Here is a 22899-nt window from a genome sequence, read left to right as displayed (position 1 = left end):
TTTAGCTATTAACCAATAACCACCTTTCATTTTAGCCGAATAAATGTAATTGTGTAAAAGTCGAGTATTCTTTTAAATACCCGGAGAATACGAAAACGGGCTTTTCCATTGAAATGACCATTTACTTTTATCCTTACCAAAACTATTCCATATTTTTGTTTTCTCGATTTTACCATAAATATTTAGATGTGGAATTTAAATTGGAAAATAAGGAAAAAAATTGTCTCGCGCAGTCTGAAATTCATTTTTGTTTTATAAAAAATATTTTAGGGTCTCGCGATTTGGAAATTGAAAAACTATATATAATCAAGATTGATCTTTATCGTTTCGATATGTCAGTAAATCGAATACGGATAAAAAATACGTAACATTTTTACGCCGAGTAAGCGAGTACGAAAAAAAAAGAAAAAAAATTAAACGTTATTTAAAAAAAAATTATTTAAAAATAATTTTCCTTTTGATTTATTGAAACCTTCCTTTTCTTTTGTCAAAAAATAAAATGACCAAAAAGAAACACGTTTAGTCTACTCTTACGACACAGAACCGGGAGAAATGCTAACCATCGCCAAAAGTCGCAAACTTGAGACAAAAAGAGAAAATACTCCGCGAGAAATGCGGGCTCCAGCCTACCCAATCTTTTACAGTTCAATAATATTTAAGCTCCTTGAGACCTTTTCTCACTAACGTCAAAATGAAATGGGCTCAACTTTCTTCCTCGAAATTGTTTTAAAGTATAAAGTGAAAAAAAAAACGCTTACAGATGCTACGAGAGTTATTCCCAGAGAGAATCAATAAGGCTTCGTCTGCGGGGAATAAATACAAACTTGAAACTTTTTTTCCATCCTCGCGGAATGGAAGCAAAAAGCGTTTCTTTCGGGCCACGTGGGAGAGGGCTATCGAAGAGTCAAGAGTTCACCATACTCGTATGAAAAATTGGCTGAGACAGAAAAAGACTCGAGAGAAAGTGTAGCGGCCAATAAGGCGACGGTTAGCTACAGCACGAGTTCGGGTTTAACTGGACGGAATAATTGGAGTAGTTTCTGTACTGGTTATCCGCGGCGGAGGAAATCTCTCTCCATCTTCGGAAGACAAAAAATAATGGCACTGATATCTCAAATAATAAGAGTACGCATCCGATTTTTCCGATTGTTAGGTAGGCTGGTCAACTATCTTCTGGAAAAGTTCACGATTCTCTATTCAATTTCAAAATATAGTGAATAAGACGCGTATCGTTACGACATGCACGAAGTTTTTTTAATAAAACGATTCAAGTATTAACTTTGAGACCGGTTCGAAACCTCATCCAGAGATACCACCTCGTTCGGTTTATTTAGCGTACCATGGAAACGTTATATTTGGCGCATCGTTTCAATTTAAAGAAAATCGCTGGAACATTTTGTCAAATCCATCTTTCGAGAACGATTCGGAAACTCGGAGAAAGGTTGCGTATTGTTTTGGTTCTTTATATAGCTCTATGAACCAGCCATTACGTTATAACTACGAAGAAACATTTTTTCGATAGGGGCTTAAAGAGGGACCAATCAAAAAGGTTATTTAAATCATATGTACAAACGGAAAATGCTAAAGGAAAAAGTAATAAAACCGATAAAGACAAATAATATATATTAAGAAAAGTTCCATTTTGTAGATAACGCGGAGAGAAGAGTTCGAATTTGGAGATAATCTGAGGATAAGAGTTTGAATTTGGATTTATTGCGAAGAGAAAAGTTCAAGTTTGCAGATAGAGCGAAGAGAAAGAGTTCCTCTTTAGAGATAACGTAAAGAGAAAAGTTCTAATTTGGAGATAACGCGAAGATCAGTGTTCTAATTTGGAGATAAGGAGAAATATCGAACAAAAACGCTGTTTTAAAATATATCCATACATACGCGAAAGAACGCGATACAACGAAAAAGATATTTCAAATTACGACGTATTCAGTCTGACGTTCAAGTGAGCGCATTTTTGAAAAGGCAATACAAGAAAAGAGAGATAACTAAGGAAATCAGTATCAGATCCAACCATTCGAAAAGTTGGATTCAAATTAGAAATATACGTCTAACGAGACGCAAAAAATCTCCCAACTTTACAGATCCGCTAACAAAGCTTTAAAAGGGGCAAAAAGTCATAAAGAAATCCGAGCTCTGGCTTATTAGACTGCCAATTAGGCTCCGATGTAATTACCGAACACATCGCGTCGGTGGCAGTAGCGAATTTATTTCTCAACCAGATCTCCCTTTCTTTGGAGAATCCATTGAATAAGGCATCTTGTTAAGCAAAGCGAGACTGCGGCTCGGTCTCCTTGGACATTAGAGTTTTCAGAGCAACGCGCGTCAAATGAGCCAATTTGCGAACTGCAACCAGAAACGCTGGCTATAAGAGCCCGAAACAAAAATCCCACTGCTCGGCTGAAGGCCTAATGACGACGGGTTGCCTTATCTCGGACGCAAAAAGCCGCGAATAACCTTTACGCGGCTGCTTATTGTTACGCCAAGCTTTCCAATCAAAATGGCCACAAATATTTTTATTGACCGCGGCTTCGGAGCAAAAAAGAAAAGACGCTTCCCACTGTTCTACCAAAATGAGTTAATTTTTAATCGCCTGTCCTCCGCCCCCTCCCACTTCTCACATTTTGCAGCTTCGATAAATGAGTTTCCGATTGCCACGGCTTAATCGTGGCTGTGTCTCCCCCTCTCCGACATAATCGATAATGGAGAAAGAATTTTTAATTGCGTCTTTAATATTTCTTCTATATTAAATAGAGAGGTTAAACAGACGACTTTAGAGCTACGTTCACACGTACCCTCGGAAACGTTTTGGTTCGTTTCGATCGCACTGCGGTTCGTAGCGTTTGGAAACCGTTTTGTTCACGCGAGCGATTTCCAGTGAGTTTTTAAGAAAATTGGGCACGCGTAATACAACCATACAATTAGGAGTTCGGCTGCTCACGAATTTGAGTTACGTTTTAAAACCTTCTAGTGAAAAATTAATGCACCCGGAAGAAATTTGTTGTATTTTTAAAACCAATAGACTTGAAGAAATGCACTACTTTACAAACTTACAAAAACAAATTAATATTTTGGCTCACACGTTTTAACCATGTTGAATTACACGATATGTTATTTTTATAAACTATGTAACCACCGCGAACGTTTCAATTACGAAGTCTACTTTGTGTTATTTCGAACTACTATGTATGTATATATATTTAAATTAATTTACTTAAATCTTTCGAAATAATTAATTGTAAGCCCCAGCCACGCATGTGGTAATGGGGTGATGCGTTACCAAATATAACAAAATGTTGTAACAAATTTGTCATCAATAAATTAATTAATAATTAATTAATAATAATAATAGTTGGAAGACTATTTGCTTTTAAAATATTCATAAAAATTTTATTAGGCGCAAAAAATCCACTAAAATATTGTCGACTTTCTTAAGAAAAGCTCATGGTTCAAGAATCGCTATCAAACTGGTAAGTGTTCACACGACAGGATCCATCCGTTGCGGGAGCACTCGCAACGTTTCAGAGGGTATGTGTGAACGCGGCTTATGAATCGTAGCTTACTCCAGCTATTCTGGCGATGCTTCCTAAAGCATTTTGATGGTCGCGTTAAAACTTCGTTGCCTAAACTCTGCTAATTTCTCAGGGCGCCCTTGGCTTTTAAAGTTTGGTCGACAAAATGCAATTACGCATTTTGTTCTAGCTTTAGGGTGATTTCTAAAAGACGGAGACGAATTATAAAAGTTATCATCAGTGCCGTAGACGATAAGGGGGTCTTCTTAAGGACCCCCCCCCCCCATTGGTCCGAGTCTTCTAACTTTGATTGTACTCATTTTCATCCCATTTCAAGCGCCTCTCTGTAATTTTACTGTCGTAAACCTTCCTTGATAAATTTGTGTGCTATTAATAAATTAATAATCAGCCAGGCTAATACCCAAGGCACCACCTTATGCCCAAGTCATCGAGCGACTTTTAATGTCATTATACATGCGGCCTGGTTACTATGCGTAGGAGGGTGGTGGCAAGCCCATCATGCCACGCGTGTCAACAGCTCCCTACACTTACTATTGCCAAGATTTCTATGGCTCCCCCCTCTAACGCGGATGAATACTATTTTCCCCCAGAGTTGAAGCCGACTATCGTAGGTACATACGACCTTAGAGGGGTTCTGCCGTGATTAAAAAGTGTTAAATTTATTTCAGTCGTAAAAATCGCGATATCTTTAAAATTTGCTTTCTAAAACTAATTGTTATTTCATTAATTCAATTTTATTTATTATGTAAATGATTATTAGTTCAATTTGTATTTAAGAATAACAATTTGATCTCGTAATGCAATATTGGGCCAAGGCTTGACTGAACTGACTTTCTAATTGCGCTTTTTACCCTGTGTCGATTGTGGTTTTAATTCAACCGCTAACTGGGCTGCAGTTTTCTTTCGCGGCATTTTAAATTTTCAAATTTATATCTAAATTAACTAAAACTTAATTAAACTCACGCCAAACAGCTACAACCTCCCAAATTTCGCTATAAGAATTAAAAACACCGGGACCGGGTTGACCTTCTGACTGTACTACTTTTCTTTAAAAATCACGTGGTTTAGCGGTTCGACTTGTTAATGGATAATAAAAATTACGCGTGGTCTAGTTAAGAAATATCATGACAAGCATAGCCAAAGGCATTGAGTTGGGAATATTTATCTAGAGATCCAATCAAATCTGCTCCCCGTGAAACAAGTTTTTGAAAATTACGAATGTGCCGTCTCCTCTAAAATGACGAGAAAACGTTATCATATAACCCGTGGCGCCATCCATTATTTTTGAAAAAAGAAAATATTTTTGACAGAAAACGCGTCTTATTTGAACGAACCATTGAGAGATAGACGGCGCCACGGGTAGAATGATAAAGTTTTCTCGTCATTTGGGAGCAGACGGCAGTATTCTTATTTTTTAAAAACTTGTTTCGCGAAATAGTGAACTCCGACGTTTTGATTGGACCTCTAGATTAATATTCCCAACTCAATGGCCAAAGGTACGAAATCAAGCGAGGGCGAGAGTTTTTGTATGAAGTCATATCCACTTTTGCTATTACCCTACACTACCTGTAATTGTAGACTCGTGAATTAAATCAAAGTAAATATGAGAACATTTATGAGAAAGAAAGTACATCTATATAGAGCGGTTGTACTTGATTTATTTGTATTTTATTTTAAACTTTGTCCAATTGTCTAGCGTCATTCACGTATTAAAATTATAAAAGTACTCTACTTAGAAACAGTTGATTTCAATAATAACTAAACACACAATTTTTGGTCTTTGGATTCAAGAGCTCACGCTGTAAAATTTATGAATCATTAAGTACTTTATAATAAGAGCTACATGATTTATCAAATTAAATTTTATTTAAGAAATCCAGGTGTATTATGCATAATCCGGGCATTATAGAAGCGGGTTTCTGAAATAAAATTTCAATTTGACAATTCACGTGCCTCTTCTTTTAAAGTATTTAATTTTCTTATTAACGTAGACCTTAGAATGTTAAATAATCAAGATGGATCATTGCTATAAGTATATTAAACCAAAAAACTATTTTCTTTTCTCAAATAGTGATTTTTATGCTTGCTTGACTTTCGCTATGAGGTAGGGCGTTTATGAGCGTCCACGTTCTTTTGATTACAAGAAAAAAACCAATTCCGAAAAAGGTTTTCCTTTACGCAGTGGTATATAAAGGTGCTAAACAAAAAGATAAAATGACTAGGACCAAATCATAACTGGAAGGTAAATTGTTGAACGTTGCGACACTCTTTTTTCATAGGTGTGTAGATTGAGGGTAATTAAGATTTTCATTAAGTAAATCATTTACTTTCCGGAAAGTTTTTGTTTTATCCTTTTTCTCATTTACCCTTCTGTCGGATATAAAAAAGGTATAACCAGTCTTTTCATATCAAATTAAAATTCATTAGGTACATCGACACGTCAATTTAAAACTACCATTCCATTTCGTAGAGTAGTGGTGTTCAAATTTCCAATTTAAAAGATTGCCGTTTCGAAAATCACAATCACCATATCCAAGGTCGAGAGCACTATGATTACGGAAGTTATTTTTTATTAAAAGACTTTAGTATATTTTCGATATAAGCATTTTAAAGGTCGAGATGGCCATTTAGTATAGAGAGCACCCATTTGGACTGTAGGATGTGGAATATATCAAAGCCATTTGACACGCAAATAGGAGGTCAAGCGTTTAAAAGGTATTCGACATTTCTAACCTTTAATGGAGGCGAGGGTCGAGGGAAGCTGTCAGGGAGAGGGGACAGAGGCAATTCCTCTCGCGGAGAAAATAGCAGCCTAGCTTGAGACAAACTAAACGAGTGGATTTGGACAAGGAATCGACGGGGCTATTTCGGATCGGAGTGGCGGCCAATCTAGCATTATAGAGGGTGAAAACCCAGCGCGGATAAAAGGCCCCTTAGGACACGCACTCTGTACCGGTCGAGAAGTAGCAACAAATGTTAAGTTTTGAAGAGAGCGAGATACTCGCGTGGCATTCGGAATGGAGATAAGAGGCTGGACGCGGCAGCGAAGAGAGGCCACGGATCCTTCTGTTTGCGAGGATAGTGGAATCCGAAGCTTTTACCGTCTCCAGCCACTCTCTCTGTCAGTCTCTTTGGGCGATCATTTGAAAGAAAGAGAGCTTCTTCTAGAGCCAGATAAAGATGTACTATATACGACTAAATTCGCTCCGGAAATTGGATCAAATCGGAAGCAATTGTGGAAACATTGTAAAGTAACTTGGTTGGCTTGATTAATCCCCTCAGATCGACTCGTCCCTCGCGGAGATATCTGAGGTTCCGACAAGGGAAAAAAGTTCCAATATATACAATATACAGTACAATTGCCAAGGTAATTGGGTAGTTATGGACCAAAGTAGCTTTGAAGTTTTATTTCAAAACATCTAGTCGTCATCGAAAGCGATAAATTACGTAATCATTGGTGGAAGAAAAAGAAGCTCCAATTATATGGATTTGATGTTTTAATATATAAACATGTTATAAACAATTGTGAAACAATTTAGTAGTTATTGACCGAAGTAACTTAAAATATTATATATCTTAAAATGAAGAGGTTGTTGAAAGCGGTAAGTTTCTAAATGAAACTAACAGAAAATATAATATAATAATTATAATAATAATTTTAAGAAATGTTGAGTAATTCAAAGTGTACAAAAACTTTATCGATTTTAGCGTACGTATGAGTTGTTATTTATATTTCATATTAATAGCAAATTGGCAAGCTTGCCAAAATATACCTCTCCTCGGAAGAATTTGCCCTTGGGCGTATAAACTATTGGACACGGCACTCAACGATAATTCACCATATTCAAAGCGTCCTCCAGAAAAACCCAATCCCCGTTTTATCCCAACCAGTAGAATATTTTTTTTTATTATAATTATAATAAAATATTACAAATGTTATTGCCTTAAACAAATTTCCAATATCAATAGAAAAAAAACCAACTTTAGACCCAAACCGTTATTAAATTAACAAAGCAACAAAATGAGAAATAGAAAATACAAAATTTTAAATTATTAGAACGCACACGAAACGAAAAATATACTATTTTATAGACAAAAACCAACCCATTGTATTAAAGGTCTTAAACAATCAAATGTATATATATGGAAAACAAAAGTTTAAGTTGGCAAGCCAAAATATACCTCTCCTCGGAAGAGTTTATAATTTTCAGTGAAGTGTACAATGTATCCGTGGTTCGGTGGTAGAATGCTCACCTGACGTGCAGGACGGCTCGGGTTCGAATCTCGCCCGGTACTAACGCAAATTAAAAATATTTATACTACACCCAATGACAACAAAAACGGGCCCTTTTGGAAAAACCTTTTCCCTAATTCTAAGAAACTGCGTACGCAGCGATTACCCTTTGCCCCGAAAATGCGAACGCGTTCGCAGGCCTGACAGACAGACCCACATACAGACCCACAGACAGACAGACACGGTGGTTGTATAACCCCTCCTTGGGTACAAAGTCCCCTCGGAGAGGTAAAAACTGCGTGGGCTCATGACGACAACCCAACGAAGTCGATAAAAATCAATGCAAATAAAAAATCGTAGACATGAATTATCCCCCACATTATCAACACTTTCAATAGACGAAATAAAACAAGAAAAGTAACCAATATAAAAATATATAATAATAACCCAACCAAGTAACAAGTTATTTAAAATACTTAGGAATCAATAAAATGTCAATCTAAATACCCACAGTATAATAAACTTTGTATTAGCAGAAATATGCAATAACAAATATATAATAATAACAAAATCAAACAACAAGGTAATTCAAATACTTAGAAATCCAGAAGATGACAATCCATATACCCACGGTAATGAAAATTGAAATAGAAAAAACCAAAAACACCTTACCGTTAACAATTCCCGGCTTATAACGCACACAAAAAACCCCTTAACTGGATAGTAAAGGCTAAACAACAGCGTATATCTCAAAATAAATAAAACGAACGTAACCACATTAATGAAAATGTATCACACATTTAAAGCCGATAAAAAAACACGTAAAATAAATTACGAAGTTACGAGTAAAGTAAGCAAAAAGAAAAAAGCGCGTTGTATACCACTTGAAATTGTATTAATAAATGACCCTAACGGTTCAAAAGTACCGATAGACAAAAAACTAACTAAGTGGACCACCCACGGGGCATAGTAACCCGGCCACCTGAATTAATGGCTTCAAAAGTCGCTTGATGACTTAGGGCTGTAATATAATTTGGCATATTCAGCGTAACAAAATTGTAAAACAAATGTATATGATAAACAAAATTGTAGAGAAAGAATAAAGCGCGTGTAAACGGAGCGGGTTGCGAGAGCGAGGAGAGTTTTGAAAACGGAGGCGCGTGAAGAAGGCAGTTGAAGATTGAATTTAAAAGAGTGTAGATGTGTAAAAAGATTTGGAAGAATATATTAACAAAGAGTTACGTTTAAAGCCTAGAGTCGTTTAATTTTACCACACTTATTCTTCATTGGTGGCAGCGGTGGGATATTCACCATTTACCGTCGAAAATGCCACGAAATCGGCAAGAAATTCCACCCGTTATTTTCCGTTCGAACCTAGACGCTACACCGGATAAGTACGACGGAGAAGGTGACTTTGGACTATGGATGAGATATTTCGAGGTTTGCGCAATTGCGAATGAATGGGACGACGAGAAGAAGCGCAGACTTCTTCCTACGTTTCTAGTCGGCCGAGCTTTCAATACTTACGATAATTTACCACAGCAACAAAAAGACAGGTATGATAACCTGGTACAATCATTAACTGACGCTTTTATTCAACCCGAACGTCAAAGAATCCACGTATTGGGATTTCGCACAAGACTCCAGCAACCAAATGAACATTTGGATGATTTCTGCCAAGACCTTCGGAGACTTGTCGAGCGAGCAATGCCAGGATTAGATGTCGATGCGTACGAAATTCTGGTATTCGAGCAGTTTCTATACGGATTACACGCCAGCCTTCAAGACGGGGTACATCAAGCTAACCCTAATAGCCTCTCTGAAGCCTTGTCAGTGGCGAAACGTTTACAGGCTCTTCAAGAAATGAGACGAAACGATCCTCGTTACTGTCGACCAGAAACCCTTCAAGGTGTAGCTAAAACTCCGCTACCTACGCACTCAACAAACTTGACGGACAAAGAGGAATTAAATTCTTTGAGAACCACCGTGTCTCGACTAGCCACGGAGGTAGCCGCTTTACGTCTTCAAAGACACCAACCAGATACGACCACGATTCAAGATACGTACCATTCGTCGGAATCGCCTCAGCGCCAATCGGCAAGTTACTACGCTAATCCATACTACCCGTCGCCTCAAAATAACCCACCTCGTTTCGCGGTTCCTGGTTATTATTATTCACGGTATGGCTCGCCACGTAACAGGAGTTCCCGGTCATATCGACAACGTTACGCCGCCCCAGATTACGGTTGGGCTCAACCGGAGTATTTTGATTCCAGGCCAACGTGTTTCTATTGTCAAGAAAAGGGTCATTTTCAGAGGGATTGCCATCATCGTTTCAAAATGGAAGAAAACTTAAGGGAAAACCGTCATGGAAATACGCATGCCACGCGTAAATATCGCCAAGAAGCTTCAGGGTTTTCCGCTCCAAGAGACGACAACTCCGCGCCAAACCGCCCGAACCACGCGATGCAAGTAAAGGGTCACTCTGGAGTTACCTACTAGCCTCATAGACAGTGGATCTTCGATTAGCATTCTTCGAGCGTCATTGGCTCGGGATTTCGGATTAACGTTTGAGCCCCGCAACGAGGAAAGTCAAACTATATTATTCTCAATAACTGGAGAAGCTATTAAAGTTTTAGGAACCACGGAAATCGAATACGGTTTTGGATCAATTAAACAAAAATGGGTCGTTTACATTGCCGAGGGTTTGGTGAACAATTGCGTAATTGGTTGCGATCTCCTGGATTTTATGGAAGTACAACTTGACTTTGGGAAGAAAGTATTGCGTATAAAAGACATAACGCTTCCATTGCTCAAGTCCCTTCACTGTTCCGATTCAGTGTTGTGTAGAATAGCCCTAGCCGAAGAAGTTGAAATTCCGGCTAATCACGAAATGATTGTCAAAGGGGCAATAACTCAAGACACTCGCCATTTTGAATTAAACCGTCTCAAAAATCGGTACGGTTTGATTGAACCAGTCGAAAGTTTCCGTCAATCGAGTACTCTGGATCTGGGTAGGAGTCTAGTAAATTTGACAAGTGACTCTTTATTTATTAGATTGATTAATACTGGCCCTACTCCAAGCGTAATCTATAAAGACTCTATAATTGGTACGTTGCACGAGGTCAATGAAGTTGAAGATGTCTCGAAGAAACACACCGCAAAAAATGGAACCAACCACAGACTCGCTAGCGGGTTTGACCTTGAATGCACTTCGATAGAGCCTCAGGAGAAGACCAAACTGGCAGAGTTACTCCCCTGCAGCGCTACGACCACATATTTTCGAAGAATGAATATGATTTGGGACTTGTAAAGAACGTTCGACATACGATCAATACGGGCGAAGCCCAGCCAATCAGGAAAAGACCATATCGTGTGCCTTATTCGCAGAAAGATATTATTGACACTCAAATAGACTCTATGTTGGAACACAACATAATAGCTCCCAGCCTTAGTCCCTGGGCTGCGCCCATACTACTCCTGGCGTTTTTGCGTTGACTACAGATCTCTAAATGACGTTACCAAAAAAGATGCCTATCCTTTACCGCGAATTAGTGAAACGCTTGACTCTCTATCGGGAGCGACGCTCTTTACCACGTTAGATCTGGCTTCTGGGTATTGGCAAATAGACATGGATGATCGCGATAAAGAAAAAACAGCTTTCATTACCAATCAGAGACTGATGGAATGTGTTCTGCGCGGACTTCAATGGGAAATTTGTTTAATATATTTGGACGATGTTATAGTGTTTTCATCTACATTTGCCGAACATTTGAACCGACTGGAAAAGGTCTTCGTCCGATTCGAGACCAGCGGTATTAAACTGAAGCCGAGCAAATGTTTTTTCTGCAGGGACGGAAGTACACTCTTAAAACAAAGGGTGTTTTAATGGTATATTAAGGGTGTAATATCTGTAAAAAAACACTCTTTAATGTTAATTTAAACGATCTAAAGGGATTTTTATTGTCCCAAATTAAAAACTTGAAAAGGTGTATAAAGCGTGTTATATTACCCCGTAAATTGAGTGATTTAACACCTCGTAAGGGTGTAGCTCCCTTAAGGCAGTAGTTTAGTACCCTAAAAGGAATATTTTAACACTTTAAAGGGAGTATTGTAGCACTCTGAAGGGAGTCGTTTGGTACCCTAAAAGGAGTAGTCTTGTACCCTGAAGGGAATAGGTTTATACCACAAACTGTATAAAAAGTAACCAAAACGGAGGACCTAAGCATCCCAAACAGTGTAAATAAACACCCTAGTAGGAAAACTGCTTTTTAATGTGTAGAATAACATCCTTTATAAACCTGTTAAGGTGTTAAATATGGGACAAGAAAATACACCTTTTGTTTTAAGAGTGTAGAATACTTGGGACATTTGGTGTCTGGCGCGGGCATTCAGACTAACCCGAAGAATACGTCGAAAGTAGTGAATTGGCCAACACCCACTTCTGCTAGGGACGTGCAGTCATTTCTCGGACTCGCATCGTATTATCGTAAATTTGTCAGGGGATTTGCTCGTATCGCAGCGCCACTCCACGCTCTTCTCAAACCAAAAACTGTCTTCAGTTGGACGACGACATGCCAGGAGGCTTTTGAAACACTAAAGCGTCGATTAACCAATCCACCGATCTTGGCATACCCTAACTTCAAAGAAGAATTTCGCGTTGAAACCGATGCGTCGGGCCATGGCATCAGTGGAATACTATCGCAAATTCAGCAGGACAAAGAAAGGGTTATAGCGTTTGAAAGTCGCTCTCTCAACAAGAGCGAGAAGAATTATTCAACCGTTGAAAGAGAAATGCTGGCTGTTATTTACGCCATTGAAAAATTTCGCCCCTATCTTTTCGGACGCCATTTCATCATAATCAGCGACCATAACCCATTGGTTTGGCTTCGGAATATGAAAGAACCGCGCGGGAAATTCGCAAGATGGATATTGAAATTGGAGGAATACGACTACGAAATACGATACCGGAGTGGGAAAAAACACGCTAACGTGGATGCCTTGTCGCGAATGCCTGACGGTACGAGTAACGTCACGGGGGACGACTTGCATCAAACGGTTAACGCCGCGTTTTACCGCTAATCAAAATTAACCAAAGAACAACTCGAAAAACTACAATCGGAAGATCGCAATATTACTAAAATGACTCTAATATTGCAAACCGGCGAGAGGCCAAATAGGGAAGATTTGAAAGGGGACGACAATCGTCGTTTCCTATATCTTTGGAGAAACTCTAATGATTTGTACAGTCCTGATCAAAAGTTTCTGGCCGTTTTTGTTTGGCAGTCAATTTGTTTCTATTTTAGGTAGAGAGCCGAGTGAGGGCTTCACGGAAAGAATACCCTCACGAAAATATTATGCCGGTTACGATAATGCGCTATCACTAGTAGGGCACAACCCATACCGGAAATAGTAAAACCCCTCCGAAATGGCGTCACGAAAACATTAGTATAATTTGTCGTGTTTACGCTCGTTCGACGCGTTATCCTATTTAAAAACCAAATCTAAGTTCACTTTTCTAATCGGAATTGTGGTTGAAAAGTTATTGAAGAAATAGTGACGACGTAAAACACGAAAATTAACCCTAATTTGGTTTTCAAGTGAAACAAAAGCAAACGTGAAAGTAGTAATATTTGAAATAATATCGCGCGAGACCATTTATTTAATAAATTATAATTATAAATTTTAATAAATGGTCTCGCGCGATATTATTTCAAATATTACTACTTTCACGTTTGCTTTTGTTTCACTTGAAAACCAAATTAGGGTTAATTTTCGTGTTTTACGTCGTCACTATTTAATAGAACGATTTTGTTTTAAATTGAAAACTTTTAACTTGGTTTTAAAATTCCTAAAATCAGTTTTCTAAAAGATGGACAGCGCAACAAATCCCAACAATGAATTGAAATTCTCCAAAATAACTGCCCTACATTATCAGTATCGTTAGTTAAATATATATTTGAAAACGATTCAAAGAACAATAAACCATCCCGAGTTACGAGATACCATAGCTCGAAGAAGATAGGGGAGAAGAAGGCCATATTTGGATGCGGATGAAATGAATCCATCTGAGATATTGCATTTTATGAAACTCTCCAAACGCAATACGGAGGCGGAAGACGGCAAATATTCCAAATAAAGTATCAAGAATGGAAAGCGCATTTTGCCAGCCGCTTCTCTTTGGTCATGGGCCATACCCACCTTTTCCCAGAGAAGAATGATTCGAACAGATTCATTTAACCTACAGGACAGTTAAGAAAGGAGACAGAGCGGCGAAACGAAAGAAAGAGAGAGAGAGAGATCTAAGCCTAATCAGTTCGATTCGCGGGATGATTTTTACGTCCAACGCACCTGTTTCTTCCGACTCGCGAAAGGCAATATCGAGAAATGAAACTTAAGATTTATACAAGTCAAATTGCATTTTCCGCCTACGCATTGACTGAAAATGTCCCCCGCCCCCTGGTGACGAGAAAATGAAACGTCTTCCGAGAAGCTGGGGAATCGTCAAAGCCCGACGACGCTCATCATATAACGCTTCCGTAACTTCCAAGCTAGCTTTCGCGTGATGTCGTATCTCCATAGTAGAAGGCTTTTCTTCATCACGCGCTACCTTCGAGCGAAGTCCGCCATCTTGACCAAAATTCTGAAGAAATCTCCGGTAGCGAGTCGCTGGTTACTTGATAGTGTTGACGGACGTGGCGATCATATTTAACCTTATGTCATAGACGTATGGTAGTTCTCTTATTCGCTAGCGCTAGCGGGTAACCTGACGCACCGACTACGTAGTCCCGACTCGAACATCACCTGGAACTTCGGGGAAGCGTAAAAGCCCGTAGTAATGTTATCCGAGCTACTACCAGGTGAGACATTTTGTCGAATGGCCATACTCGAATCCTATTCCTTCGCTAGCGAGCTTATCGTGCAGAATGCAAAAAGGGGTTGGAAGCGAACCGTATTATAAGATATATAGAAGAAAGCCAGATGATTTACTCATAGCGTATTTTTCCCCCTTTGACTCTTCCTTTCAGGTAGACTAATGAGATAAGCCCGGACGGCCCTGGGTTTTCTTCTTTTCCGCATTACTTGGCGGCATACAAAGGATATTAGGTGGTTTGGGGTTTGCGGAAATAAATATTCGGCTTCTACACTCGCGCCGTAAAAACAAATGGGTTTATAAGGACTGCGTCACTTCGAAAAATAAGGATTCGTTCCAATAAAAGGGGCCGTTTTCAAATTACGGAGTAAGTTAAGTCGAGGAATAGATTTATTTAAATATTATTAAATGTTAAAGGGCAGGGAAAAGCCAATAAAATATTACGTAACATATCATCGCTACCTCACAGCAAGGGCCCAATGACTGTAAACTACCCAATAGCTGTTTCTGTAAAATAAAATAAAATGAACAAAAAGGAGAAACACCAACGTGACAAGAGAGCTTTATTAGTATCGTTTTTCGAGCACCAATTTCTAGGACAAAAATGTAATTCTTATATCTAGAATGGTTAGAGTTCATGGCCTTTCGAGGTGTTCTGTACTAGTACGAGGGAAAATAAAAAAACTAGCTAACTTAACGATTTTAGCTCCACCTGTAGTTTATTTGCTGAAATACCTGAAAATTACCTATTCGTTATAACATAAAATTTTTTACGTTTCGACACGCCCCGCCTAAAAAATTGGTTTTTGTAATTTTAACTAAATGTCCTTTCAAAAAAGAAAATATGTAAATAAATTGATTTGACGTTTTTGTAATTTTATTTAAATGTCCTTTCAAAAAAGAAAATATGTAAATAAATTGATTGGACGTTTTTGTAATTTTAACTAAATGTCCTTTCAAAAAAGAAAATATGTAAATAAATTGATTGGAAGTTTTTGTAATTATGTTTTAAAACCTGCGTTAATATTTTAACTCTTATTCTTCATTTTATTTTAATAAATCTTAAACGTTTTCTTAATCGAAAATCCGTTGTTTTTGGTTTCCAAAGAAGCTATTGTCCCTTACGGCCCTCAAAACCCGGGGAAAATAACCGTATTTTGAAGAAAGTTAAAACTACCGGATATGGGGCACAAAATAAAATTTTAGATAAAAAATTATTGGGATAATAAGATATTAAAAACAAAATGCTTTTACCAAAGCAGTTTTAGACATATATAAAGGATCAGATATTAATTATATTTTAGACTTAGAGATTTTCCTTGGGAGTAATTTCCAAAATAAATTATATTTTAGTTTTTTCATAAATGTTTGAAAATAATTGTAGTCAATTTTGTCACCTTTTCGTACATTGATATACATATTAATCAGATTGAAATTTATATATTTCAAAACCCTTTGCTTAAAATCGCGACCGAAACAGGTTTAGGTGGCGCCTATGATTTAGCGTCTGCTAAAGACAAATTACGTTTTATTCTAAAAATATAAGCAAACGATGCAAAAATAAAAAAAAGTTTAGTTATTTCTAAATTCAAATTTAGGAATAACGATGAGGAAAAACTAATATCGTCTGCTTTAGCAGCTACCTATCATGCTTTCAATGGCGAACCAAAGAGGGCGTAGCGATAGTTTTCAGTCGCGAATATTAAATTAATAAAATATTAAATTGTAAAGGAGTAAGTGTGTACGTCCAGGGTTTATATTTTGGAGAAACTTTACAAACTCAGTTTGTAGCTAGCGCACTTGTATACCAAAAACTATTAGTACGCAATATTTTGTGGTCGTCGAAAATACATTGAACTATAGAATTTTATCGGCTAATTGTTTCCAGGAAAGCAGAAGCTTAACGGTATAAGATGGATTACTATTAAATTTATAACGGTGATAAAAATTGTCAATTAGGTATAAATAAAGAAATTGCAACAAAAATTCTCCATAGCAAAAGGTAAAATGCGAAAAACGAGGTGCACTCGTTTAAGGGGTTTTCCCCCGAGTTCTTCGGTTTCCCCTTCCATAAAAACTTGTTGAGGTTAACGGTAATAGTTAGTGTAGGGAGCTGTTGGCTCGATCTCGTGGCATGCAGGGCTTGCCACCACCCTCCTACGCATTGTAACCCGGCCACCTGAATTAAAAAGGCTTCAAAAGTCGCTTGATGACTTAGGCCTAAGGTGGTGCCTTGGGTATTAGCCTAGCTGATTATTATTATTATTATTATTATTATAGTTAAATCGGACCAAATTTTATTTTTTAATGTTGCGGTGGAGCTGTAACGAACTGCGCAAGCGCCAGATTAAAGCCTTCCATGTTAAAAATGTTACACTATGACAATATACAGTCAAAGATTTTTATCTACTGTTAACTAACCTTAGTTAAGTAATGCAATTCTTTTACGTTTTCCGTTGAATTCAACAGTATTAATTAAGGTTGCTAGCTTCCGTAGTACTGAATCTTGAGCATTAAAAATGCTCAGTGAAAAGTGAAGTCTTAATTTTTTAGCGGTCCGACTATCAACTTTCCTGCCATTAGCTGCAATTTTTCCCATAGATGAGTTCGCTGAGCCAGAGTTAATTATTAAATAAAAAATGCTTTTATCAAAGCAGTTGGAAGGTTGATTTAAGGGGTAGTTCGGATCAATGAAGGCACAGATGTTGGAAATGTTTTAGAATTAAAGAGTTATTTTTTGGAATTATTTTAAAAAGCAAAATATATTTCTAAAATAATTTCCATAAATTTTTTCTCACCTTTTATATATTTTAAAACCCTTTCCTTAAATTTGAGCCTTGAAACTGTAACAGTAAACTGAGAAAATTTTCAATTGTAAAGGAGTACGCGTGTTTAGTTCAGAATTATGCATATTCTAATGGAAATATTTAAAATTAATTTTAAAATTGGCCGCCATGGATATAAAATAGGACTGTGGGATAAAAAATTCGAAAGAAAAAGACATACTACCAGGGTTTCTTAAGAAACCTTGATACTACGAGCTGTGTTATGTTGCTTGATAAGGCACCATATTTTTGAAACGCTTATTTCTGGCATTGATTTTCAATGCTATAGATGCAGTGCTTCCATATTCAGGGAATTTTTCCTTTTTCCGGAATTTTTCAACCTTTAAAAACGCTAAAAGGGAATAATGCAATTTAAGAGGAAAAACCGAAAAAACGATGGAAATTTAATAAAGGGTCATTATAAAAGTAATGAAAGTCACGAGTGACGATCTAAATATCTTAAGCAACTATTGAGGATATGTTTATGCAAAATTATTCAAATGTAAGTAATTTTGTAATAAATAAAACCTTAAATTTTGATTCATTTTCAGAATTAATCTGAATATCTATATAAATTAGTATTAAGAGTGAGGGATACAAAATAGAAATTTCTAGGTCAAAAACGCGAAAAACGGGATTTTTCATTTAATGAAATTATCGCAAGAGGAAAATATTATATATGAAATGTGGAAGCCCTGTATAGGCGTCTGCTATGCTGTCGTAACTGGATTCTGTAGTTTGAAACATCTGCAGTTTTGTGTTTCAAACTACTACTCGCAAATATAACCTTAATTATACTGTTTTATATGTTAAATTAAAATTTTGTATAAATACATATGAAATTAAACGGACAAAGGAGTTTGCAACTTTATATGTAAGCTAATTCTCTTAATGAATTTAATGAATTTATAAAACAGATTTGTACTAAATTCTATCTATTCAAGTCTGCACTTGTTATTTTAAACTTCTGGTCTCAAGTAGAATTATACATCAATATTTAAATTTGGCATGCATCATGAAAAACTGAAGATCCTCACAAGTCAAGTACCCACTGGTAGTAAAAAAGAGTGATCTTAGAGTTACATTAAATTGACCACATTTCTTTCTAGAAAGGCCTGATGAAATGTGTGCAGTTACACTGCAGTAGCTGTTTGAATTGTTTAAGGGACTTTCAAGAAAGACCTAGTCGAATTAAAATAAGTCATTCAGTCGTAACTTTGGGTTCACAATGTACGGCATGTTAACTTTAATAACTTTCTTGATTAAATTGATTGCAAATCTCTTTTATTGATGAATTTTTTACTAGTTTAGTTTCTATAATGAGTTTGAGCAATTTAAATGCTGTAATTTTACACGTAATCCTTTACAATTGAAAATTTTCTTAGTTTTATGTTACAGTTTCAAGGCTCAAATTTAAGGAAAGGGTTTTAAAATATATAAAAGGTGAGAAAAAATTGATGGAAATTATTTTAGAAATATATTTTGCTTTTTAAAATAATTCCAAAAAATAACTCTTTAATTCTAAAACATTTCCAATATCTGTGCCTTCATTGATCCGAACTACCCCTTAAATCAACCTTCCAACTGCTTTGATAAAAGCATTTTTTATTTAATAGCTGTCCCTTTGCTCTGCCTCACAGGGCATATTTTGCCTAAATTTAGAATTGAAAATAAAAGCCATAAGTTAGAAAATAAATAGGTTTTATTTTTAAATATATTTTGAACAGACATTTTAATATTATAGAATGTAATTTAAAATATTGAATATTATTTTAAATATTTTACTTAACATTTTGAAATAATGATGATAATTGGTTATGTAAAATTGAGTTTTAATTTCCCATTAAGACTTAGATAACAAAATAATAGGTGTATAACTGGTTCTAGTAAGCAAGTGAAATATGCTAATGTTGGTAAAACTTTCAATCAAAAACAGACCTTTGATAAGATAGTGATTAAGGGTAGCATAGCATGATTTGTGAAGAGCTTTTAATCGTTTACTTTTATCTCAATTATGTATCAAGAGTTTTCCAACTCTGCCAAGCTTTCAAATAAAAAACCAACCATGTGTAATTTATATTCACCGAGGCATATTGTAATTTATAGCCACAATGCAATATAAATAGAATGGGGTACAGTACACAGACATTATAAATAAAAATAGCCACAAAGTCAATTAATATGAATATATGTTATATTAAAAAACTAAAAACAATTCTAACGCGCGTAGTGTAAGTAAGCACATTTATCAACAGTACTTGAATGGTGGGTCTCCTGTCCTGTTCTGGCTGTACTGCCTTACAACGGTATGGTTCGTACACTACTGATCCTCAAATAACAATAATTTCAGTCTACTCACTCTTTAAGCTTTTGAATAATTAAGACGCCTTTACATAGAGGATTAAGTTTGAATGCCCAAAACGTTTATTGTTATGGAAAATTATTCAAATATTTACCATACTTCATTACTGTAATTAAAATTCCCAAAATTATTTACACAATGCTAGATGGATACACCTAAATCAACATTAAATTATTTTTTTAACTCTGTAAAAAATCAGCTGGGTAAAAAAAACTTATGGAAGAGATAAATAAAACCAAAATTATCATTAAACTAAATTTCACTTTCCACAAAATTCTTTCTGGTACTACTAAATACGTTATTTTTAACCTAGAATATATGATCGGGTTCTCCGGGCTAATTTTCCCTACGAAGCAAAGGCTTAACGGTTAAATGTTAATTACTACTCAACTGCAAGTAAATTAATTACGATAATGATAATTTTTACTTAAAAAATACTTAATTACGTATAAATAATGAGATTTAAATAAAGTTCCCATAAGAAATGCTTGATTATTTCTTGAGTAAAGTGCGAAAAACAACGTTAACTCGAAGACGGACAAAATTTGATTTTTGCATTTTTCCGGAAAACTGGCTACGAGCTGATCAGTTGGCCTTCCATGTCAAAAATGGTACACTAACTCATAACAGTACGAAGGTTCTTATCTACAGTCGACTAACTTTCGTTAAATGACGGGATTCCAATACGTTTCTCGCAGAAGTTGACAGTAGCAAAAAATCCGTATGGCTATCTCTGTACTGTACACCAACGCTGATACATTAATAGTAATTGTAGCACTGGAAGACAATAATTGTTGACAGTAAGAATAATGCCGCTAGGCATCCACAATACTGAATCTTGGGCATAAAAATCGCTTAAAATAAAGTCTTAAAATTTTTAGCGACCCGACTATTGATTCTCCTGCGCTTGGCTGTATTAATTTTAGCCATAGGAAATCGCGCTGACACCTTAAATAAGAATGGCCTACCGGCCATTCTTAATTCAAAGAGACAGTTATTGACTCTATGGGGTAAAGAAATCCCCGAAGAATCAGGGCTTTTATGATTTCCTTTACTTTTGCTATCAGCTAGCACAATGTCATAACTATAAAAACCATTAGGATTCGACATTTCTCTTTCCCACCTAAACATAGTCTTTCTCAATAAACATAAATAAATACATTCTTGAGCCTACTAATAGCAAGAATGTATTTATTTATTATTAGGAAGAATGATTATGTTGCGACAATCACCGGGCACGTTGAACGCCTTTCCCCCGTCTCGCGCGGGGGGAAAGACAAAACGTCACCCGCGTTTGATTTCCATCGCGTTAGGTGACGTAAATTTTAAGCAGCCAATGAAATACCGGGACTATTCGTTTTATTTTAAGCGGAGGAGCGTACTGGGGGGACCAACGGGTGGATTGAGAGAAAGGCTAAAAACCGTCTCGACATAGACATTCTCCCTAGGTATAAATAAATAAATTCTTGCTAATAGATAACAATATTCAATATACCGCAAAGAGATTGTCTCAAATCGTAAACAAGCGAAGAGAACAGATTAAGTTTCCGGAAGAACAGTTCCCGAATTTTCTAGAGGGCAAATATTGGTAAATGTAATTTAATCACGAGTTCGATCGGTGATATTATAATTAAGGGGTCAGGAATAATTATTTCGTAATTAGAGGTTTAGTTCTCTCATATTGGAAATTCTGCTTACGCCGCTGAAAAAGGAAATATTGAATTTATTTATAATATACTTGAACCAAATTTGTGAAATGAAGGATAATTAGTTTAATTTATGAAGTTTAAGAGCTGAGGTTATCTTACACCTGAGTTTCCTTATTACTAGGCGCAAACTAACGGGTGACGTCATTGATCTTAAGATCCTTTTTTAAAAATTTCAATAAGAGCTTATAATTTTAATATTTTTGGGAAAGTTAAAAATTTATATTTTCTAATGAAATGGACGGTGTATGGGGAGGTATGTTATAGCCCGGCTGTCGTCTCATAAGGGGGGGGGGGCAAATTACGCTCGTGGCTCAAAAAAGAGCGTAGACAGCAGGCCCATTCGGGTAATGTAGGGAGTGTGTTCCTCAACAGTGATGACGTATTGATTTTTCTCCACCCATAGATGGGGCTAAACTCTTAGTTCCGAGAATAACCTAAATCTAACGTGGCTGCTTTAGGGAGACCATCAAAAAACCGTCCAAAAAGTGAAAAACGAATGTCTATCAAACAACCGAGGAACACATTTGGCCCGTCCGGAAAAAAAAAACGCACTCTTCGAAAATGGAAGTGTCTGGAGTGTTCATTTTCATCTAGGACCTTCGCCGAGAAAATCTCTCTCTATCTCTCTTCCGAGAGGATGATGAGGGGGAAAAAACCCCATCGGGCCGTACTTTATATTAATAATGTAGAGATATACAATATGTGGAAAACTTTTTGATAAATGGAGCCCTAATTTGACATTCTTTTTAACTCGGTTTTTGGAGAAAGAAAGGTTTTGAAACTTGGAGTCGTGAAATGTGATTATGTGAGTAATTAAGGCGTCCATTAGTAACGTATTACGACGGTTTGAAAACCGATTAATAACGTCCCGAGTCAATTTATAATCTTCCAAGTTGCGCGCTAACCACTAAAATACGGTCATGAAGGTTAAGAAGAGTTAAGGTCAGAGATATCAGTCACTTTCTAAAGCTCCGCTCTTGTGCCGGCTGAAGACGGGTTTTTTTTCTAAGGGTATATTAGACGTTCAGAGCTAAAATGGTAAGATTTCATTTAAAAAATAGAAAATTACACATGGATTACTTTACAATTTTAAAAACTATTTAATTTGACGTTTTTGAAATATACAAATGTACTTTTCATTTTTAAAAACTATTTAATTTGACGTTTTTAAAATATACACATGTACTTTTCATTTTTAAAAACTATTTAATTTGACGTTTTTAAAATATACATAGGTATATATGTATACTTTAATATCACTTATAGCATATGTAACATAATCAGTCATAAATGTGCCTCTTATTATAGAAAACATGTTCATAAGACTAAGCACGTAAATGAACTGGTTGTTCCAAC

The 22899-nt window shown here is 36.4% G+C and overlaps 1 protein-coding gene across 2 annotated transcripts in view; it reads right to left on the bottom strand.

The window, feature by feature from the left end:
- The window catches only part of GABA-B-R3 (gamma-aminobutyric acid type B receptor subunit 3), a 91667-nt gene that overhangs the window by 49139 nt on the left and 19629 nt on the right, over positions 1-22899 (bottom strand). The window contains exon 1 of one of the 2 annotated variants that reach the window (XM_090172472.1): positions 759-809. The exons of the other annotated variant lie outside the window; for it this stretch is intronic. The gene's annotated coding sequence lies outside the window, so the exon portion shown is untranslated. Of the gene's footprint in view, positions 1-758; positions 810-22899 lie in introns of those variants that run through there. 2 annotated transcript variants of the gene reach the window in all.

The sequence above is a fragment of the Leiobunum rupestre genome, chromosome 4 (assembly GCF_980474605.1).
Source record: "Leiobunum rupestre chromosome 4, qqLeiRupe1.1.hap1, whole genome shotgun sequence".
NCBI lineage: Eukaryota > Metazoa > Arthropoda > Arachnida > Opiliones > Sclerosomatidae > Leiobunum > Leiobunum rupestre.
The sequence above is the reverse complement of the archived record's forward strand: the minus strand, read 5'-3'. Positions and strand labels throughout refer to the sequence as shown.